General features: G+C 32.9%; 1 long non-coding RNA gene across 1 annotated transcript; it reads right to left on the bottom strand.

The window, feature by feature from the left end:
• Window positions 1–6,319: 6,319 nt before the first annotated feature.
• LOC141594128 (uncharacterized) lies at window positions 6,320–7,603 on the bottom strand. Its single transcript, XR_012522012.1, has 3 exons — window positions 7,011–7,603; window positions 6,578–6,803; window positions 6,320–6,488 (listed from the first exon to the last, which is right to left on the bottom strand). It is a non-coding gene; the product is annotated as an uncharacterized LOC141594128 (long non-coding RNA).
• Window positions 7,604–10,153: the final 2,550 nt, after the last annotated feature.

Genomic DNA, 10,153 nt, shown 5'->3' with positions numbered 1-10,153 from the left:
GACTATACTCTCACATAATTTTACCCTCTCCGTTTCTTATTTCTCTTTTTGTGGCATGTGTCACCATCTTTTTAACAGCATTATCCACATTTTATGGCAACCGTCCCTCGCTTTTCGATGTATAGGGTTCGATCTTGTCAGTTCCTACTTACCTTTTATGTAATCCTTTTTTTATCTTCATCTTAGATTCTTTCAAAACCTTAATCACTCCCACTCATCTTGATTTACTATGATTTTTTTGTCCTTATACACTTGGTGGCTTTGGTCTTAGTTTTAGACCTCTTGGACCCCGCAATAATGGCTTTCATGCATCTACTCATTTATATCACGGGGCTTCCGTTAAAGTTATCTGTAAAAATATATTTTTTTATGTTGGTTAAAAAGTCCTACTATGTTGTTATTGATAAAAAAAATTATGATTGATGTAGATGATAACTAATGAATTATTAATACTTTTAGCATCAAAGCTTTGCCATCGATTAGTATAACATCAACTGACATAGTTATAGAAGCTATTTTAATTGTTACAGGCACAACCGATTTTTAATTAAATACAAAATGTTATCTCTATATACATGTTGCGATTCACCAATATGAACCCTTAATAACGGAGACATGTCTTTATGAGTTTTGCAAATTATTTTACAACCATGTAAAACTGAATGATATTTAAAAAAAAAAGAAGCAAGTATTGTAATTATATAGATTTAGTACGTTGAGAGAAAATGTTAAATTTCTTACAACATAATTTTACTTTAACTATTTACAAGTAAGAGTATTTCCGAATTATATAAACATACATCTCGCAAAATCAAATTCAAACTGAATTCCAACAGAATTAGTAGTCTTTAACACAATCAAAATATCTCTGATTCTATTACATAGAATGCAAAAGTTATGAGTAAGATATTAGATTCCATAAGACCAGGTTGTCCCTAACTCTTTTTTTATCATGGCGCAACATTAGAGCTGACAAACAGTGACACGTCATGAAAACACGATATGAATCCGACACGAAATTAACGGGTTTAGGTTGACAATTAACGACCTATTTATGCAAGTGGGTCTACACCAACACAACACGAGATTTGGTTTGATTGGGTTTGGGCTCTCTAAATACGGACGCGACACGAATAACCTTGTTACTAAATTAATCCCAACTTTCTTGATCCTCACATAAATATACTTAAAACTTTCCAAATATTGACATGGCATGAAAATACAACACACAATTAACGGGTTAGGGTTGAGGCTTGATGACCCATTAATGTAAGTGGGCCGACACGAAAACGATACGAGATTTAGTTCGGACGGGTTTGGGTTGAAGAGTTCATGACCCTCTTAAATGTAACACTTGAACCCGACACGACGACCTGATCTATTTGCCAGGTATACGTAGCATGACCTCAACGTATATTGTGTCCGCTTAAGAACGAAAGGAATAATCTTTGTATATGAGGAAGTCATTACTATCCTCGGGTTCAATACCTTTTGCCTACTTTGGAGCCCGTAAGTATCTTCCCTTCTTTTATGAATTTCTCAAGGCGATTGATAATGAGACATATCCCGTTAGATAATCCTTTTCCGGAGTTAATATTTCTCAATAACATAACTGACATACCACAATTGATGGAGCGTATGATTATGAGTTATATTAATTAAAAAATTCATCATGTATACTCCATTTCCTTCTTAAACATCTCCACCTTACTAAAAGATAATGAATTTTGCTCCCAAAGTCTACACCAACTAAAACACTCTACCAAATCTCGCATAATGAAAACAAAAAATGACTCTTAAAAGCAAGGTTGTCATATGAAGGATAGGACATGACGGGTGTAAGCCTTCTCATACCCGTATTTAATAAAAAAATTACATGCCCCTACTTGTCACACTTAAAACTTTTCAAAACCATTACCGCTTCAACTTGGTGAGATCTTAAAATAATATCGTTCCATTTAAATGTCATATAGTTGTCTATTCTATAACTTTCTCCAGCGCGTCTTGCTTTAGACGGTTGTTTCTCGTCTGAAATAAGACCGGCAACATGTTGTCATTATACAATAAAATATTGTTATTTTCTGATAACATGTTACCATTATTTTTCACAATCATTTTCAGGGTAAAAAGTGACACCTCTAGTGATAACATTTTGTGGATTAAATGGTTACATTCTCTTAAAAAATAGTAATATTTTGTCGGTCTTATTTCAAACGCAAAACCAGTCCGTCTGAATAAGAATTTGTGAACTTTCTCTATTAGAGATATGAGATATTAGGAAGATATTAGGGAAGATAATATTATGGATATTCAAAGAATTATTATATATTCTTTTACATCATTTCACCAAATCAGTTATTTTTTTAGTTAGTTTGTCAAACATTTTTTTTATATAATCTGTTACCTTACCACCTCCTATTTTTCAAAGAATTTGGTACTGTTTTCGCCTTTCTTGTCATGTAGGTACGAAATAAAGGGAAATTGAGATACAAGCGGGCTCAACGTTAAACATCATCTAATATAAAAGATACACTCCCTCCGTTTCGGTCATTTGTTTTGTTTGCCTATTACATTTTGGGTGTCGAGTCAATTGTTTGCCTTTCTATTTTAGGATTGCCTTTAATGACAATTGGATCATCCACACCCAATTTTATCCACTTGTCCTTTTATAATTGGTTCCTTCCCCTTTCCTTAGTCTTTGTGCCAAACCAAACGTAAACAAATGACCGGGACGGAGGGAGTAAAACACTTGTTTGTTAGGAGGCGAGGGTCGTCTGATAACTAAAGCAAGTTTTTAATTTAAATTTGTTATTAGGTAATCACACTTGAGAACCATGGAATTAAGGTCCCAAAAGCGTATTTGTTCGTCTAATATAAAAAATTACATAAATGCTCAATAATTAATGAGGTCTGAGGTACTACTTTGATGTATGTTCCTATTTCTTCTCCCAGTCTTGTTTTTAAATAGGAGGCGGTAGCATTAAACACGAAGCGAACATATAAAACGGCATACCATCAAAATAAAAAGCACGATGTATTTTTAGGCTGTTTCATCTTGATTGTTTTCATTTCTTTATATGAATATCATTGATCAATTAAATGACACATACCCTTATCTGCTTTTGTAGTATTTGTACTTTTGATGAGATGGAGTAAACCTGCCAAACGGGTCGGATAGGTCCGGATATATGGGTCGAGTCTAATACTGTCTAATCAAATAGGGTACGGGTCAGGTTAGGGTCAAAATACGGATCGAGTCCAATACAAATCGAATCAAATACCTATTTAAAATGAATATCTTAATCACATTCAATGTTTACATTAATTATATTAACATAATAATAAATGGGTAATGCTAAATACGTATACAGCCCATTGGGTTGTATTTAAGCATTAAATACCTTCTAATTTGGGTATTAATTTAGGAATTAAGAACTAAATTTCACATTAACTAATACAATTAATGCATATATTAAGAATTTATTTCCTTCTTTGTCTTCTTAAATACAGACGATGTTTGGTAAAAACCATATTGAGTTAAATTAGTAGATTTTGGCTTAATTAGTAGATTTAATCACCAAGCAATCTATTATTTTTATTTGTTAGGTAAACGACGTATTTTGATAGCATATTAGCCGGAATCTATTGTTTTTGAATATGCTGCTAATATGAGCATACTAGACTTTGTGCCCGTGCGTTGCACGGGTAACTAAATAGTGTTCTGTTTTTAACTTAGCTTGTACAAATGTAGTTTTTTTTTGTATGTGTAACATGTAAGTTTGTCTTCGTAGAATATATAATTAATGAGTTAAATAAAGGCCTTGACTATTTTAATACTCCCTCCTATTCACTATATTCTTCCCATTTCCTTTTTGCACAAGGAATAAGAAACCAATTTTGGACCACATAAAACATACTACCCCACATGTAATTTAATTTGGACAACACAAATCAACCCAAAATTGGTTAGTTTAGTATGGTCTAAATTTATTTGCTTGTGGGGTATAGTGTTTTGTGTGGTCGAAACTCTTTTCCTTATTTTTTGTGCAAAATGGAATGGGAAGAAATGAGTGAATAGGAGGGAGTATATATTAAGTGTTACGATTGTACGTTATATTTGAAGAATAATTAGAAATTATTGAGTATTATTTTAAATATTTTAAATTCCAAAAATAATTGAAAAATCAAGTTTATATATTTTATTAAATTAATATAATTTTTATAAATTCTTCACTATAAGTATGGCAAGTAATAATAATTATAATATTATTATTATTGAATATGATTGCTTTTAACAAATAAAATCAACCTATCAATCTATATTTTGACACATGTTAGTTCTGATTCTACCTCAACCCGTGACCCGTATAAGCCCACCCATATTTAGTCTGACTCGTATTCGGGTTTAACTTGTATGAACCGACCCAGCAGCCGACCCATCGTTTTAAAGTTCTATCATTTTAGCTTTTTACTTTTAAAGTTTATATATACAAATATAACTTTATCATCTTGATCAGATAGAATTTGCATGAGTTTTGTGATAATATTCTACAAATAACTTTATCACCTGATTGAATAGAATTTGCATAATTTTAATTAATTTACAATTTAAAATCCCATCGTTTTAAAGTTCTATCATTTTAGCTTTTTACTTTTAAAGTTTATATATACAAATATAACTTTATCATCTTGATCAGATAGAATTTGCATGAGTTTTGTGATAATATTCTACAAATAACTTTATCACCTGATTGAATAGAATTTGCATAATTTTAATTAATTTACAATTTAAAATTTTATTAGGTAGTTTAAAAAAGTAAAGTAAGGCAATTTCCAAAGTATTCGAGATAATACAATTTATATAAATAATTTTATATTCAAATTTGATTTGTATTATTATATTGGATTCCTTTTTTAGGTGATGGGAGTTCGTTACATTACAAAGCAAGTCTATCAATGTTTGTATTTGAATTGAATACGTTAATTTTCATTAATCTTGATTAATTAGATTTATGTGTAATTGTGTTATAAGTGGAATATAATGCTTACACAAACTATCTATCTTTCTCAAGTGGTCGTGAGAGTAGGATAAAGTTCTTTTTTATATATTGATTGATGTTGGGGCATGATGAACTATCCCTAATCAATCATATTTTAAAGATAATCCACCTAAGCTAATTAATGAACAAATATGTTGTGAATCTTTCCGTATTTAGTTTATTAATGTGTGTCTCACATGTCCTAAGGGTACACGTTAGAGAAGCGTTAAAAATTATTTCTTGACCCGTATTCGGATCCTAACCCGACCCGCATGACTCAACCCATATTCGACCCGACCGCTCGACCCGTTTGACAGGTCTACGTGAGGTCGTAGGCATCACCCCTTTGGTTTATTTGAAGGATATCCTCATTTGCATTTAAAAGAAGTGGTTAAAGTGTAGTGATGTCCCTGGACAATATTCTTTCTTATATAGCATTACATATCGTATCCCGTCTGCTTTCATTTACAACATCACCACTTCTTTTTTTTGTGATTTTTGTAGATGGCAAGAGAAATGGATGAGATATCGAGGCGGCATGTTCAAGCAAGCAAGGCGTGATAGTTGCAAAACCGAAACCGGTGTTTCGTTTCTGTCGAGTTATCCACCCTTTATATGAGATTGTTGCAGCGGTAGGTACAAAATTGAATTTCCTGTTATTTTGCTTTTAACTACGTAGACTGACTGAATTTTCTTGGAGAAATGCTACTCATGCCTTGGATCTTACAATCGTTTTTTTTATAGCGACCTTAATCACTTGTAGCCTATTAGCTTTCACTTCTGTTTAATCAGGGAAGTATTTGATAGGTAGATGGCATTGATGTTGCTCACCTTTTTGTATTGGTAAAGACCCCCACGCAGAGTAGGTAAAAGGAACTTCCAACATGGAGGAGTTTACCGTGTGAAGCCTTTTAGGCCTTGTTTGGATAGAAAAAAAGGAGGGAAAAGAAGGGGAGGGAGGAGGAGGGAAGAGAAAGGAAGGGAAGGGGAGGGGAGGGAGAATGGAGGAGATGATTTTCCCTCCAAATCTTGCCTATGTTGGTGGAGAAATAATTTGCCTTGTAGGAGGGAAATGGAGGGATCCATTTTCCCTCCCCTCCAAATCCCTCTACCTTAGGGAACACGTTAGTAAAACTGATATAAATTTATTGGTCACAATGATTTTTGTATGAGAAACATTAAAGTGTAAAGCAGGAAAAAAAATACCGAAATCATACAGTATACGTATACATTAATCTACACGAAACAAAGCAAAACATAAAAAAGGTGAATAGGCTATATATACTCGCGTCAGTATTTCAATATTTCAGTTGTGAATCAATAACCGTTAAAAAAACATATACATAAGAATAGTGCCACGTGTTAGAAGAAATTGAAAGACCTTTGAAATTTGATTAGCTGTAGTATGAGTGAATTATGATCATCAATAAAATCCATGGGGTACAACACCTGCGTAATGCAAAATCCCATTAGTGATCACTGATCATACAAATAAACATCTCAAAAGTAATAAAATCAATATAGAGGGGTGCCCCAACCTTCGGTGCCAAAGCTCAGTCAAATCAGTCGCACTTATGGAACAAACTTTGGCTTTGTCGTTTCGAACACCCGTTAAGTAATAGAGCCCCTCACGTTGCTCACCCGCACCAATCACCGTCTTCGAGGAACGGTCTTGTATTAGACAAAGTTGGTGAGAAAATAGAATGGTCAGGGTGGTGTCGGCAAGCAAGCAGGAGACAGAAATTAGATGGCAATTTAAATTAGCTGCAAACAAAACATTCTTAAGTATAAGACGTTCTGACAAAGCAATATCACCACATTGTGTGGCAAGCGTAAGATCGCCATTCGGAAGACCGACCGACAAAGGAGAAATAGTACGAATATTTGTGAAATGATTTAAACAACCTGACATATGATGAGACGCCCCCGTATCAATAATCCATGACGATAAAGAGGGTTTAGACACATTACCTTGAAGACGGTCAGAAGAGCTGGCTTTGTGAGCCTGCCATAAACGGTTGAGTTCGACGAGTTCGGTAGGATTAAGATTATTGAAGTCCACTTTGTCCATAGTCGGCAAGAGAGAGGAGGAGGAGGTCGGTTGAGAAGAAGATTGCCCCTGACCAGCCGCCATGTTCACGTGTGGAGCCATAATCGGGTTCTGTTTCGCTTCGGGACGCAAGGATATCGTTTTGCGAGTACTGGGTTTAATAGAATTAAAAATCCATGTATCGAGAGAGAGATCAGTGTTCGTCATAGATCAGAGTTTCGAGAATCGAATTTGTTTTTTTTTTTTTTTTTTTTTTTTTTTCGAGCTGTGGCAGAGAAGAGAAGACGGAGGCAGAGTTAGAATCCTAAGCCTGATACCATAATAAACGTTGACATGAGTAGAAGTATATGATTGTATTATGTTTATGTTTGTCATTACAAACTACATCAGACTATTTATACAAAGGCTTTGCTAAACATATTTACGGAAAGAAATAATTCTAACAACTATAAAATATACAATGGAGGAAACAAAGGATTGTTGCCTTGCATATGTATTGAGCAACGGCTCGTGCAACGGCTACTTTGCTTAGCTGTAGGCCTTGCTATTAATATGACAAAAGAAAGAAAACAGCAATAGCCTATAATCCTATATTACACATGAAAAGAAACGGACGATCATAGTTGAATGGGAGATGGGTATATATACACATATTATTTTTTGGAGATTTATTTTATGTAGGACTCAAAAATATCTATTTAGCTATTTATTTTTCTACATGCACAGATACGGTTATTATAAAACTCGATCTTTTTTGTAATTTACTATATCTCTTATTTTATTAGCTCAAAAATTATTATCTTCAATTGAGTTAATTATTAAAAAAAAAATTATTATCTTCAATTGAGTTAATTATTAAAAAAAAATCGTGTTTTAAAAAAGTTGGAGTCTCTAGAATTGCCTGAAAAAAGCCTCTTTTATATATATACTAGATTTAATGCCCGTGCGATACACGGGCCTATTTGTAGTGTTCAGCCGGGTATAACCTTAAGGTGTGACACTAAAATTCGTGTAAAAAAACTCTCTCTTATATTAATTGATTGAAAATTGCTACGCTATTTTTCAATACAAAAAATCTCATATTCTAACAAATCTAAAATTCCAAAGGCGATCTTTCCCTAAGTAATTGAGATGTCATTATAACGTACCCTTCTATGACGGATCCAAAAAGTCTCAAAAATTTATTGGGAAGCCGTCTCTATAAGACTTACTCTTTATTTATTCAATAGGTCTTGGTATAGACGGGTGAGGCGAATAGACGGGTAAAGACCTCTAATAAAATGAGTAGGGGGAGACAAGGTGGGGCACTCCCATGTGCTTCCCACTTTATGGCAAATGGGTATTTTGTGAGGGGAAATAGTATCCGTCTATACGTATAGACGGATAGTGTCCGTCTATATTGAGAATTTGTGTTATTTATTATCCTAAAAAGATAGTGATGGATAATAGCAGAAAATAGGCAGAGTAGACCATAGAGTACAAAGATGATCCACTCATTTGCAAATCTTTATTGGAGTATGTTCGCAACAGGTATGAAAATAACGATTGTGGAATACCATTGTATGTAGTTATTGGCCTTTTGTCTACTAAATCAAATTATGGTACGTAGGGGAAATAGTTAGTTTCTCCTTCTCTGTTCATGATCTCAATTAGTAGGTCTTCTTTGCTGAATTGTTGCGAGCCTTGCATGCGACTTTTTACATTTATTTTAGTTATAATAAATTATGGACTCTATTTAATTGTTAGATCCGTTATTATAAGTAATAGTTATAGAAACAATCCCATCATCACCAAGTTACCAAACGCATACTAATGTAGTAATGTACAGATTAAATTGCTTTATGGAACTAAAATCCCATATTCACTCAAATTCAAGTTCATTGCCGGAGTGAAATCCATAAAAAATTGAGGTAATAGGTATTTTATTTTCTATACATACTAATCAATTCTTAATAACTCACAAACACTTTTACCAAAAAAAATAAAAAATCACAAACACTACATGAAGAGTAGTCATCTTATTAACCCTTACTATTAATCTGGAATCTTAATATTTTTCGACGGTCATTCAAAAACATTAAACTTTCTAATACTCCTATTATATTGTAGTATCTCATAATTTATAAAATTTTATTTATCAAAAATTGAATGGGAAAATAGTGGTATGAATCAAACTATCACGAAGATCTACCCGTCCCCAGCCAACAACAACCATTAAGCTAAGTAAATCTACCCGTCACCAGCCAACAACCACACTAAGAACCCAAGAAATAAAATATAACGAAGATCAAATAAGTTACTATAAGTCTATGGAATAACACGATTGTTGGGCTCACATGTTAATTGTTCTAGGCGGAAAAATTACATAATTAGTTTCACAAAATCTAAGTCAATAATTAATACACTAAAAAAAGATTTGTACTTGTCCAATTTGAAATAAAAGAGGACTATGGACGCTCGATAAATAAATCGTATATGGTAATAATGCATCAAATATGTATATGATCCTCGATAAGTTCTTCTTTAAGACGATTTACCTTGTACCTGCATTGTATATGCAAATAATATATGTTAGTGAAAATAACGATAATCCTTAGCCACTCTATTTGTATTTCACATTGGATATAAACTAACAAAGCACAAAAACATAGTTTAAAAAAAAAACACCTAAAAAGAAATACTCCAATGATGTAATAGTAATGCAAAGCTTAAATAGTGAGTGTTGTATGACAATTATACGAAATCGGAAATTTGCAAGAAAAAACTATTATTGTTGATGGCATTAACAATCATTCAGCAAGCTAGTAATTTGGTGTTCTTGCTGTTGTCCCTATAAATATTATGAAAACCAATGATTAGATGTGTATGTTAAAAGAATTGGACATAATTTACTACGGAGTACATAACTAAGCGTAAATAAGATAAAATAAAAATTGGCAATGCATGCACAATAATAACAATAAGCAAATAATAACATAAAAGTGGTCGACATAGATGTTAGGGGACTAAATACATAAATTTTGCGCATGAAACTTTCCTTTTATATACAAAATAAATCACCAAT

This window comes from Silene latifolia, chromosome 8 (genome assembly GCF_048544455.1).
Source record: "Silene latifolia isolate original U9 population chromosome 8, ASM4854445v1, whole genome shotgun sequence".
In the NCBI taxonomy this organism is placed as follows: Eukaryota; Viridiplantae; Streptophyta; class Magnoliopsida; order Caryophyllales; family Caryophyllaceae; genus Silene; species Silene latifolia.
The sequence above is the reverse complement of the archived record's forward strand: the minus strand, read 5'-3'. Positions and strand labels throughout refer to the sequence as shown.